Source organism: Vombatus ursinus, unplaced genomic scaffold (assembly GCF_900497805.2).
Source record: "Vombatus ursinus unplaced genomic scaffold, bare-nosed wombat genome assembly UNPS02006779.1, whole genome shotgun sequence".
Taxonomy (NCBI): Eukaryota; Metazoa; Chordata; class Mammalia; order Diprotodontia; family Vombatidae; genus Vombatus; species Vombatus ursinus.
Window position 1 is genome coordinate 10,884,304 of NW_020946557.1, and position 14,003 is coordinate 10,898,306.

At 38.7% G+C, this 14,003-nt stretch overlaps 1 pseudogene; it reads right to left on the reverse strand.

Annotated features, from left to right (window-relative positions):
- Positions 1-2,443: 2,443 nt before the first annotated feature.
- LOC114033135 lies at positions 2,444-10,292 on the reverse strand (annotated as a pseudogene).
- Between the last annotated feature and the right edge of the window lie 3,711 nt (positions 10,293-14,003).

Here is a 14,003-nt window from a genome sequence, read left to right on the forward strand (position 1 = left end):
TCCAAAGATGTGGATTCTTGTGAGCTCTTTGGGGAGATGTTTTTGAAACCACATAAACCATAAAGAAAGCAGAATTCAGTGAACCATTATTGAAGTTTATTTCACTGGAGCTTCTTCCAACCGGTTGATTATTGTAGATGTAAATACAATAGGTTTTAACAAAAAAACGAAAAAAAAGAAGTGAATAGTCAAAAAGGTGGAAAAATAAGGGCCTAGAAGTAGTATGGAATAGTGAAACACATAATGGGATTGAGGGGATTTATTTGGTTTTGGTTCTGATTCTGCCACTAATCAGTGACATCAATTTAGACAAGGAAATTAACCTCACTAGTCCTTAGTTTCCTCACTGATAAAATGGTACATTTTATGAAAGTCCCTTCCTCCCCCCCCCAAAAAAAACAACAGCAATCAGAAGTTTGTGCATATCCCCTAGACTAACAATATTTAATGGAGCAAATAGATAGAATTTTAATGTAATACACTCTCACTATGAGAAGAACATGGTGGCCAGCCCCTTCCCTCCACATCCTGCTACCTGTCCTGGCAGGAGTTAAAGTCTCCCTTGAAGAATGATTGGGGGAAAAAAGCTAGAAATGTCTATTCTGCCTCCTTTTGAGCTACACAACAATGCCCCCATGCTACATGTAAACATTGTTCCTCATTACATACAGTGGTCCCTCACCACATTTATTTTATGTACTTAAAATCATTATTATGAAAAAGGGTCCAGAGGCCTCACCAGACTAACAAAGGGGTCCATGACAAGAAAAGTGAAACAGTCAATCACACATGATTTATATAGTAATCACCAAATCATTCAGATTTGGCTTGTGTGTTGGACCTATGTGTTGGAAATGATTCAAACCTGGTCTTCTCCAAAATTCATGCCATCTCCCATGCTGAATGTATGTTAATGGAAGGGAGGCTTAAAGAATGCTGGAGGAATTGAAGTGGCTCTGCCACAACTTGTGGCATTTCTCTATATGGGTATACTGCTAAGTAAGTTTTGGTAGATCTGTAACTACTTCTACTTGAGCTAGTATCTCCAGAAGGAGTGGGAAAGACCTAATACATATACATGTTGCATGTTCATGCAACACATGCACACACACATACACACACACACTCCAGACAGGTCAATGCAAAAATAAATTCTGCCTTATGGTTCTAACAGACCCAAAATTCTCTGCCATATTTCCATGTTACTGCCTGAACCCACAAACTGTGTAACCATTTGTTCCAGTTCCCACAGATTCAGCTGGATTCTGCCTGATCTCATAAAGGAATCTTTCCATATTATGCATTAGGGGGCTATTGCCAGGGAAGTAAATCTTATATCACCAGTGAGCTTGTTCCATCAGATATGATACTACAAAGGCTACCTGGTCCTGGGCTGTTAGAAGTTCTTATTGGTGAAAATATGTGAACAACTTCATTTTTTAAGAAACTCTTGGAAGTTCTCTATCCATCCCATTAACTGATCTTGGAGTTGGAGTTTTCTACTGGTGGGTCTTTCATTTGCCTTTACTTGCTTCTAAAACTATTCTTCCACTCCTTATAAGGGCCTAATATATCTCTATTGAATAGTAGACTCTCCTGAATTTTCACCCTTTCATTTTTCTTTGCAAGTGTAATATTATGCCCCAGAATCCCAAGTTCCAGACTTCTTTAGATGGATTGTTAATTTACAGGGAAATTTTCAGAAAAAATAACATTAGATTCTCCCTTTATATTTTTTCCCTCATACCCAGAGTTCATTTTAGTATACTCAGAACACAGACTCACAGAAGTGGATCTGAAAAGGTATTTCTGAGATCTTAGGCATCTCAGGCTGATAGTCCAGCTCTGTCATGTTATAGATGGGGAAATTAAGGCCCAAAAGGCTGAATGATTTTTATAAGCTTATAATATTTGAAAAGTCAGAATTTTGAACCCAGCTCCTCTAACTCAAGATTGAGAACTTTTTTGTCCCACCACATCAAATTACCTTTAAGATTCCTCTGATATAAATAAAAGGGTCCCCAAATTTCATGAAAAGTCAATGCATAAAGAATAGAGAACACCCTATGTTTCTCCCCACAGAAAATATAAAACACCAACACACACAGGGATACATGTACCCATGTAGAGAATTCAAAGGATTTTATACAGTTGATAATAATCTACATATTTTTCTAGTAGATATAATATACACCATTGTTGGTAATGTTTGTATGGATATAAAACAGGTTATCTTGTTATGGTGGAAGGAATGCTATATTTGGAGTCAAAAGACATGAGTTCAACTCTTGACTACGTGACTCACACTCACTCTCTCTCTCTCTCCCCCCCTCTCTCTTTCTGTCTTTGTCTCTGTCTCTCTCTGTCTCTTTTTTTGAAAATAATTTCAGCTTATTGAAAATCCACTGGCTCAAAATTTGTCTGGAAACATTAGGCAGCTTCTTTAGCAACAGGATCTTTTTTTTAGTGGTCCCATGAAAGTTTTCTTTTCCTTCACAGTCTGGAACTGGCCAATAGCAAATTTAGAGATAGTGTCAATAAACTTCAACTCAATCTTCTCCATAAGGTGATGGTTAACCTTCCAGCAGAGACTTTCACAGAGTGAGGACATGCTTCTTGGTTCCAACAACACAGCCCTTCAGCATGATAAAGTCATTGGTCACTTCACCATAGTAGACAAAGCTTCCCAGAGGATTAATGCTCTTATTACCCAGGTCACAATTGGGTGATGTGTTGTTTTTGATCCATTTTCCACTCTTGATCTTGTAGCCTTGGCTGTCTTGTAGATTTTTTTTCATTGATCTCTGTGATAATGGTAGCCAATCTGACCAGCCTAAGCCACAGAGAAGGCCACAAGTGAGCAGGATACCAAGCTCCATACAAGCTATTTTATACAAGCCATGGTGGGTTTTGGGGGAGGGGGCAGATTTTTTGTGTACTAGCAGATGATAACACCTTTTTAACCCTTGCCCTTGGTCACTCCAGTGATGTCAATCATCTGATCTTTCCCAAACACTGTGGATACAGATACCTGATGTTCCAACTTCTTGCAGGCCTAGTCCACTTTCTCAGACATGCTGCCACCATTTACTTGTATCTCCATCAGGTGAAACTTCTTTTGCTTTAGAGGAGCAAGCCCATCTAGGTGTAGGCAATGACTTGGGTCACCTGGCAGTATTTCTTCAAGCTGTTGAAGTCTATCTCCAACTGCTTTCTTATAGTTATCATTCTTGCCACTTCTTGCAATACTTAGTGAAGGCCTTCCTTTTGGACTTATGCCAGTTCTTGTAGAATCACCTCTTACACTCATTGCTGATGTGCTCAGCAAAGATGGTTTTGAAAGTGTGGAGACCTGAGGGAGTTCACACACAGCCCATGATGCCTACAGTGACCATAGGTAGCTTCTCCACAATGACAATAGCCTTGACAACTTCCTTTTTCTTCACTTTTGAGCCTGGCCTGTCTACCTCTCAAACAATGTGGGTCATGCCTGTCCTATAATCCAGAAGGGCTGTCAGGTAGTTGCTCTTGGTAAGGTCAACTTGGAGAAAGCTCTTTACCTTTTCTCAGTGCCTACTGCTTTGCTTTCAAAGTAGGAAGTCTAGAGACCCATGCTTAGGGGTAAAGAACTTCCAGTGGGATATACTGCTGTTGCTACCAAAGTGACCTGAGAGAAGTGAGACTTGATCTCTTTGTGAGCATATATACCTCTACAGACATATACATACATCAGTATTTACAGGAATATCTCAGGGTCTGGACTTTTATGGGAAGGGAAATGAACTTAGGCTTTAGAAGGCCCTATATTTTCTGATTAACTCTTAGTAGAAGAGGGTAAAATTCATGTTTTTTGCTTCTTCATATCCTGGTGGAGACCTTTTGCTCTTTTAACTCTGAAACTTTATTCAACATTTCTTTCCTCCAAGATATTGCTATTGTCAGTCTCTAAGACTAAATATCTGAAGTCTCAACACTATTCCACAAGGCTGTGGATCGGAATTCTAATCAATTGGCTATATAGGTCACTCTTCTGGGGCCATTGTTTGAAAACATGTAAAACTTCAACATACCAGTAATATTGTTTTTCCATGTCTGGGTCCAGTAACTCTAATCCCCTCTTGTGACATGGAAGAGGTTGCTCAGTAGTTTTACAGTGATGTCTGACTCTTCATGACCCCATTTGGTGTTTTCTTGGCAAAAATTATTGCAGTAATTTACCATTTCTTTCTCCCTCTCATTTTACAGATAAATAAACTAGTGTAAACATGGTTTAATGACTTGTCCAGGGGTGCACAGCTGGTAAGTGTCTGAGGCCAGATTTGAAGTAACAAAGTTGAGTCTTCCTGACTCCAGGACCAACACTAGTCTACCCACTGTACCACCTACTTGCTTCTGACATGAGAGACAGAATATGCACAATTGCATTATGCCTCTGCCATAAAATTTCCAATACTACCCTGGCATATGTATGTATGTTAGGGAGGACAGATCTTTTGATGCTAAAACTTACCATTCCCTCAAGGTCTGCTCTTGGTGCTCATCTGTGTTTAGGTCTTTCTCACTGAATCTCAGGGAAGAAGAATGGTTGCTTTCGCAATTACAATTCTTATTTATAGTCTTAGCATAAGCCAATCAATATGTCACTAAGACTTATTGATTCATCATCCTTGAAATGTTAAGAGGGTCAACAAGGTCTCAAAGTATAGTGTATGTCTTTAATTTTCTCAAGGAGGAACCAATGGACATATTCATGCCCTTGAATATGGGTTGGACTATATGGACAATGGTACCTTGCAAATTCTAAAATTCCCTGATTCCAAGATGCCATAGAGAAAATGAAAGTCCAAAAGAAAAGGTACCTCATCAAGTTGATTGTGATGTTACTCTGATCAGTCTCTAAGCCTGGACTATGATGTCTGTGGTAATTGTGTTTTTTTTTCTCTTTGTTTTCATTTTCTGTACCTGGAGCCATTGTTTCTTGCAAAGGGTAGTAAATAGTTAACACCATTGTTGAGAGAAAGGATGTGTGTGTTTGTGTGAATGTAAAGCAAATCATCTTGCTATGTTGGAAAGAATGTTAGATTTAGAATCAGAAGACATGAATTCAAATCTTGACTCTGTGACTTACTCTCATTGTGACCTTGGACAAGGCATATAATTTCTCTGGGACTTGGTTTCCTCATCTGTAAAATGAAGGATTTGAGAAAGGAAACTTTTAAGCTCTTCTACAGCTCTGAATCTATGATCCTATGATATGACTGTATCTTCTTCTTTTCTGATGGGGAAACAGCTAGTACGAGAGTGTAGAATCAATGGTAAGAACTGATGTCCTGTTCTAGGGATCAAAGAGAATAACAAATCAAAATCAGAAATCCATAAAGTAAGGGATCTATGAAGCTAATTAGGAATAGATTCATTTACTAAGAACAAGTTCAAAGCCAAGGAAAATTCTGCACGATGAATGGTCAAAAAAAAAAAAAAAATGGAAGGGGGCATATTTTATGGTAACCGTTCATCCTCATCTTCATCCTTTTTTCCTCTTTAACTCTACATTGGTTTTGGATAGTGTTAAATTAAACAATTATTTCATTGTTTGTGAAAAAAAATTAATTCTTGTACTGTTCAAATGTAAGCCATTATTATTCACTTAATCATATCACAATATAAATATAATACACTTAAGGACAGTGATCAGAGCTCCAGTCGTATTGCATAATGGAGCATAATCATGCCTTCGTAGGAGGGAATAGAATCAGAATACCTTTCTACACACTTTTTAGAACTGGTCCAACAAATATTATTATAAAGGCTGGGTAAATTACCCTAGACTTTTACTATTATCAGCTAATAAATTATTAGAATTAGAATGAATTTTAGAATCCGTAGTCCATCCTGTTCATTGTACAGGTGAAGAAACTGAGGCTCAGAACTGTTAAGTGGATTACACAAGGCCATATTGCCAAATTAATGGCAGAACTGAATGTAAGACATTGGTTTTCCTGACTCTTCAATTTCCATTAAATTGTACTGAAACCTTTATGATTGCCATTGGTCAGAATGGTTGCAGTTGCTTCTTTCAATTTATGAAAAAGGACTAGAGATTGCAGTGTTGGCACTTGCCTGTTTTGCTGAGAGGAGTTTTCTGTCCCCATTACATGTGAAGAAAAGCTCTGTCAATGAATATTGTCTATTAGCAGCCAAAAAATGTGAGTGGTACAGATGTTCAGAACAGCAGCAACTACAGTGTTTTCTGGATGGTTTCACTTCTACTAATATAACTTGGAGAAAGGTACAGAGTAGAAGTGAAAAACAAATGATTGAAAAACTTACAAGGACAAGGGGAGGATATTTTCTTATCTTGACCAAAACTTTATTTACTATATTTTCTGTAAGTCCCGTGCCATTAACTATCAGCCTTCATGATGATGTTGTTGTTTTTTTTTTTTGTTTTGTTTTGTTTTTTGTTTTTCTGTCTGTCAAGATTACTGGATAAACAAGATCTGATCAATTATAGAACAATGTTTCTTTCATCTTTTCCTTCCTTTCACCACATCTCAGAAGATGTGTACATGTGTCTATATCTTGCATGTTGTGGAAGGGGGACAAGGGTCATCAGAAGAGGTGAAAATATTTGAGAGCAGAAAACTAAACAAAATAAAACTCCAACTTGAAGAAATATCATTCTTCAGCATATGTGTGTGTGTGCATGTGTGTATGTACCCTCTCTTCAACTTGTATGCCTTTGTAGATGTCTGTGGCATAAAGATGACTTTAATAAACTCATGCAATTTTGGAGAAATAAAACACCCTTATCTTTTGACTAGTCTAGTTAATTCATATGCTTTCAGCTATAACATCCTCATGTTTCAAAATAAATTAAAGCAACAGCTAGTGTCCTGAAGATGCATATCTGATGGATTGTGATTTTAATGGACTTTTTCTGGTGAAGTTGTCATAATTTTCTCCCTCGTGATTTTTTCAATTATTTTGCTCATGTACATTTTTTTCTCTCTTCGCCTACCAATTGTTTCCCCAATGTCAGTTGCTATAAACTTATAAAAACATTTTTTTCTTTCATATTTTTCTTGATTCTCTTTCTAGCTCTAATTATCTAAATATTATATGCACTGTCTAGATTTATGTCTTAATTCACAAATAGATTTCTTTAAACCATTGTATCTAATGATAGGAAGAGGGAGGATGGGAGTCTAACCTCAAGCTTTTAAACCGTAACTAGTTTTCTGAGGCTAAACTTTTCCCTCTTCTTTGATGTAAAAGTCTTGAATTTTTTTTTTCATAAGGAATGCTTGAAACCTTGTACCGGGATTTAGAAAACCTTAGTACTATGCTCAACTCTGCTATGAGCTAGATGTATGACACTGAAGATAAAAGTCTTTGGTGAGTAAGACACACTTATTACAGTTTTCTAATAATAGTAAAGGAAATAGATTGGAAATCCATCTGAATTCTTTTGCCACAAGTCACAGGGATCAATTCCCCAAATTGGTGATGAATAGACTGGCTCAGTTCAGTCTATAGCTATAAAAAAAAGTATTTTGTCTACATGGGTATTAAATCTGATGTTGCACAAAAAAAAGCAAGATGGATGATCCCCAGGCAAACAGGGATAAATGACTTGCCCAGGGTCACACAACTCATAAGTGTCTGAGGCCAGATTTGAACTCAGAAAGATAAATCTAGGTCCACAGCTCTATCTACTGTGCAACTTAGCTGCCCCTATGAGTGATACAGGTAGTCCATAAGCATTTATTAAGCTCCTTCTATGTGCTGGACACTCTCCTAAATTCTTGGGAGGCAAAAAGAAGCAAAAGAAAGTCCTTGTCATCAAAGAGCTTACATTCTAATTGGAGGAGACAACAAGTAAATAAAATATGTACAAAAAAAGTATACACATGATAAATAAGAAGTAATTAGCACAAAAAAATAACTAGAATTAAGAGGTGTTGAGAAAGGCTTCCTGTATAAAGTGGGAATTTTGTTGAGACCTGAAGAAATCCAGGGAAGGAGGGACAACATTTTAGGAACGGAGGCCATCCAGAGAAAATGCCCAGGGTTACAAGATGGAATACCTTGTTTGTGGAAGAGCTTTGGATCTTAATCATTGGATTGAGGATTGGAGGGCAGGCTGTGTAAAGCATAAGAAGATTAGAAAATTATAGAGAGGTAGATTTAGGGTTTTACACTGCAAACAGAAGATTTTTGTGTTTGATCCTGGATGTGATGATGAGTCACCTAATTTTATTGAGTAGGGGAGTGATATGGCCTGATATACTTATGATTTAGGAAAATCTCTTTCCTGGCCAAATGTGTGATGCATTGGAGCAGGGAAAGACTTGTGGCAGGTAGATCCACAAGCAAGGTCTTGCAATAGTCCAAACATGAGGTAATGAGGGGAAACAGAATTTGATATAGATGGGTGAAATATATGAGGAGTTAAAGATGACACCTAGGTTATGAGCTTGAGGGACTGGGAGGAGGTGATGCCTTTCACAGTAATAGAGACATCTAGAAAAAAAGCAGGGTTAAGGGGAAAGACAATGACCTCAATTTTTGACATGTTGACTTTAAGGTGAACTCTAAGATGTCTTTTTAAGATGTCTACGAGATATTCATTTCAAGATATCTGAAAAGTCATTTGGAGATGTGAGACTGGACATAAAAAGAAAAGTTAGGATAAGCTATGTATATTTGATAATTATCAGCATAGAGATGTTAATTAAATCCATGGGAACTGATGAGATGACTAAGTGAAGTACTATAGTGGGAGAAGAGAAGAATGCCCAGGAGAGAGAATTATGGGACACCTACAATCAATGGATTAAACTTGGATAAGAATCTGACCAAGAGACTATGAAGAAGCAGTTTGATAGTTACGGGGAGAACCGGGAGAGAAGAGTGTTCAGAAAATATAGAGAAAAGAGTATCAGGGAGAGGAGGTTGATCATTAGTGTCAAAAGCTGCAGAGATGTCAATAAAAATGAGGACTGAGAAAAGGCCAGTGGATTTGGCAATTAGGAGGTGGTTGGTAACTTTGGACAGAACAATTTGAAGGGAATAATAAGGTCAAAAGTCAGACTATAGGAGGTTAAAAAGAGAATGAGAGGAAAAGAAGTAGAGGCATTGATTGTAGATGACTTTCTCAAACAATTTAACCAAAAAGGGCAGAAGAACTATAGCATGATAGTGGAGATGGAAAGATCAAGGGAGTGTTTCTCAGGTTTGGGGAGACATAGAAAAGTTTGTAGGCAATAGGAAAGCAAACAATAGGAAGGGAGAAATCAAATAGAGTAGAAATGACAGAAGGGAAAATCTTTTGAAGGAGACAAGATTAAATTGGATTACCTGTATGGGTAAAATGATTTGCCTTGCTAAGGAGTAGAGCTTCCCACGAACTCCAATTCTAGTGGTGGGTGATAAGAGTTAGTCTATTTGGCTGATATTCACTGGGAACAAAACTTCCACTTGGATTAAATAGATATCCTTACTGCCCTCTTAGCTTCCTGGACCCTTCTATCTCCAGTGGCACTTATACACGCACAGATACATACTCATCCACAGATATACTTCCCTCCTTATTCCCAACTTTGTACTATTGTTCACTCAATTCTCTTCCTGTTGGTGAATTAGGGGGGTGTCTACCCCAAGTATGTGAAGATTTCCCCTAGTAGAATGGGTGGATGAGAACAATTTGTTCCAGTGGCTATGAAGGCAGCTGAAGCAGGAGCTATGGAGTGCTTAGAGCTTGGTTAGACATCGAAGACACTAGGTCATCCACTGAATCTTGAGCCATCACCAGTCATCTTGATTCTGTCCTGCCATTAGACTGTGATAACTCTGGAGAAGAGATTGAGGTTGACAACTTCGTGCGACTCTGCCTCACTTAAATCCAATTTATGCATGAATCAAGATATCACCCATCATTTTACCTATCTCAAAGTCCTGTGGTAACAGGCAAGTAATGAAGCAGTAGGTGTGGATACACTGGGAGCTGTAGTCACAATCCTGAACACAAGAGGCCCAGACCATAAGATTGTTTTCCCACAGGAAGCAGCAGTGGGGTTTGGCAGCCCCTTGGGGGTCTGAGCAGCCTTTTAAGGATAACACTGCTCACCTCCTGGTGTGAGGAAGGAGCTAGAAAAGGTGCTCTAAAAATTGTCTGCTTACCCAACCTGGCAGGTGGGGAATGCCACTCTGTCATCAAAACACAAAAAAGGTACAAAAATGTCTGCAAAGATGATTCTACTCACCATTGACACATGAAAGGCGCACATGCTTATAGACAGCACAAAATCCAATAGACTTGAAAGACAAACAGGTCTTGTTGGAGGACTCAGCAGGTATCACATCCAAATAGCAGCCCTGAGTGAAACAAGGCTGGCAAATGAAGGCCAGCTAACTGAAGATGGAGATGGATACACATTTTTCTCAAGTGGCCACAGTGAAGGGGAGCCGCATGAAGTTGGTGTAGGTTTTGCAATTAAAACTAATCTAGTCAACAAACTTATATGCCTACCAAAAGGAATGAATGACAAGCTCATGATAATGTGATTGCCATTTACAGGAAAACATCATGCCACCATCACTAATGTCTATGCTCCCTCCGTGACTAACCCAGATAAGTTTAAACAAAAATTTTATAAAGACCTGGAGACTCTTTTCATCAATGTGCCAAAAAAGGACAAGTTTATAATTATGAGTGACTTTAATGTTAGCCTAGGCTCAGACTACCAGACTTGGCAGGGAGTCCTAGGGAGGAATTGAGTTGGAAACAGCAATAGCAATGGTCACTTATTACTGAAGACTTGTGCATCTCATGACCTTCTCATCAACAACATTGTCTTCCATTGCATTTCCAATGCATTCTAAATGCATTATAACTTTGTGGATGCACTCTTGCAGCAAACATTGGCATTTAATAGACTATGTGACTGTAAGGAGAAGAGACAGGCAGGATGTGACAGTGATGAAGGCAATGTGTGGGGCAGAGTGCTGGGTTGATCATAGACTTATCCTCTCCGTTCTAAATATTTTGTATTTAACAAAGGCAGTGTCCCCACAGCAAAATGACTACCAGAAGAATTCAATAGATTAGAGCTCTTCTCTGAGAGGTTACCATTTGTTGCTATCTTGGAGGGAAAGTTGAGCCAACACACAGTTGGCAACAGTGGAGCAGAAAAGGATTGGGCAGCTTTCAGTGAGCTGGTATATAACACTGCATTTATTCATCTGGGTCAGAACACTTGCAAACATCAAGACTGGTTTAACGTAAATGATGGGGAAATTCAGAAGCTGCTACGTGAAAAACAAGAATTCCACAGGGTTTACCAGCAGTTCATCCATCTCTAAGAAGGTAGCATTTAATTCATCAAAAGTAAAATACAAGCAAAGCTTAGAGAGGTGCAGGATTCTTGGCTCAGTGAGAAGGCAGATGAAATTCAGTTTTATGGTGATAGTAACAATTCAAAGTGCTTTTATGATCCCCTAAGGGCTATTTATGGGCCAAAGATCTATGGTGTACCTCAACTATTCAGTGCTGATAGAACCATACTGATTAGTCATAAGGATATGATCCTAGAAAGATGGGCTGAACCCTTCCATAGTGTTCTCAACAGACCATCATCAATCAGTGCTGAGGCTACTGCCTGTTTAATTCAGATTGAAGTCAATCCCCCCCTAGCTGAAGTTCCAATTAAAGAAGAGGTTTTGAATGCCATTAGGCTCCTTTTGTGTGGCAAAGCACTTGGTGCTGATTCTATTCTAGATGAGATTTACAAAGTAGGGGGTCTGTTGCTCATCTAAAAGCTGAAAGAAATTTTCAAGGTTATATGGCAAGAAGAGGTTATCCTCTCAGGAGTTCAAGGATGCCTCCATTGTCCATCTCTATAAAGGTAAAGGAAATAGATTGCCCTGTGACAATCATGGGTGAGTCTCTCTCTTAGTCATTGCTGGTAAGATTCTTGCTAAAGTCCTCCTTAATAGGCTGGTCCTTCACCTGGAAGATGGTCATCTACTTGACAGCCAGTGTGGCTTCAGAAAGAGCCAAAGAACAGTTGATATGGTGTTGACTGCATGAAAACTCCAGAAGCAGAACAGAGGTGCATGCACAATGTTTGTAGATCTGATCAAGGCTTTTAATACTGTCAGTTATGTGGGTTTATGGAAAATTATTTCAAAATTTTGTTGCCCAGAAAGTTCATAAGCATTGTACATCAATTTCATGATGGCATGCTTACCTGGCTTCTGGATAATGTAGAATGCTCTTGTGTTTTCCCAGTCACCAATGAAGTGAAACAAGGCTGTCTGCTTGCTCCCATGCTTATTAGCATGATGTTTTCAGCCATGTTATCAAGTGCTTTCAATGAGGATGAGCACAGCGTCAAGGTTAGCTACTACACTAATGGTAAATTCTTCAACTTGAAAATGCTATAAGCCAAGACCAAAGTGAAGGGAGTGTTGGTGCATAATTTTCTGTTTGCAGATGACTGTGCACTCAATGTAGCCTCTGAAACTGAGATGTAACAAAGTATAGATGGATTCTCTGCTTCTAGTGCTAATTTTGGCCTAACACCACCAAGAAAACACAGGTGCTCCATCAGCCACCACCATACCATCAATATGTGAAACCTTTGGTTACAGCAAATGGAGAAATTTTGAATGCTGTGGATAAGTTCACTTACCTTGGTAGCGTACTTTCCAGGGATATACACATTGATAATGAGATTGGCACACACAATTCCAGAGCTACTTCAGTTTTGGGAGGCTCTGAAGGAAAGTATGAAAGAGAAGATATTAGGTTGCCTACCAAACTGAAGGTCTACAGAGCCATTGTTCTAACCTCGTTGTTGTACGCCTGCAAAACCTGGACAATATACCAGCAACATGCCGGGAAACTGAATTGCTTCCATTTGAATTGGGATTATGAAGATTCTGAAGATCATCTGGCGGAATATGATACCAGACACTGTGGTCCTTTCTTGAACTAAAATGCCAAGCATTCAGACTCTGCGAGAGCACAACTCCTATGGGCTGGCCATGTTGTTCGAATGCAAAATGTATGTTTGTCAAAAAGACTACTTTATGAAGAACTCACACAGGGCAAGCATTCATATGGTGGTCAGAAGGAGAGATATAAGGACACTTTCAAGATTTCTCTTAAAAACTTTGGAATTGATTGTGTAACATGGAAGACACTGCCACAGGACCTCTCAGCATGATGTGTCCACATCAGAGAAGGTGCTGTGCTCTGAGCAAAGCAGAATTCACTCAAAAGAAATGCAAGATGCACAAATTTAGAGAACCCATCCCAAATGTTCACATGGACTATTTGTGCCCGACCTGTGGTAGAACATTCTGAGCTCGTATTGGTCTGATTAGCCACAGTCAGACACACTGAAACTTGCATTGTGGTGTCACTTTGGTCCTCTTCTAGAACGAAGGACAACAACCAACCAGCCTGAGATGTTCAAAAATTCATCAGTCAATAAAGCATCTAATTTCTGCCCCTTCTTCATTTCCAGTGCCACTACTCTGGTTTAGGTCCTTATATTAGCTCTCACCTGTATTATCACATTAGCCTCCTTCCTAATGTCATTCTTTATTCCCTTGAACGTATACTACAAACCACTGTCAATGGCCTTAATATACATTAATGCACATATCTATGCCAAAAAAGCACTAGGTTATGAGCCAAGGATTTAACTGGAACAGGTAGAATATATTTCTTGTTCTATTTCTTAGAATGATGGTTTATTTTGGATAAATTAAAAAAAAACTTTATTGAAAACCACATTTCTTCAAAACTGTATGGAGTGCTAGATGGCTCAGGGGAGAGAGGGCTAAGCCAAGAGTCATAAAGAATCATTTTTAATTCCAGCCTCAGACATTTACTAGCTATGTGACCCTGGACAAGTTGCTTAAATGTCTGTTTGCTTCAATTACCTCATCTGTAAAATGGGAATAATTATAGTACCTACCTCACAGGA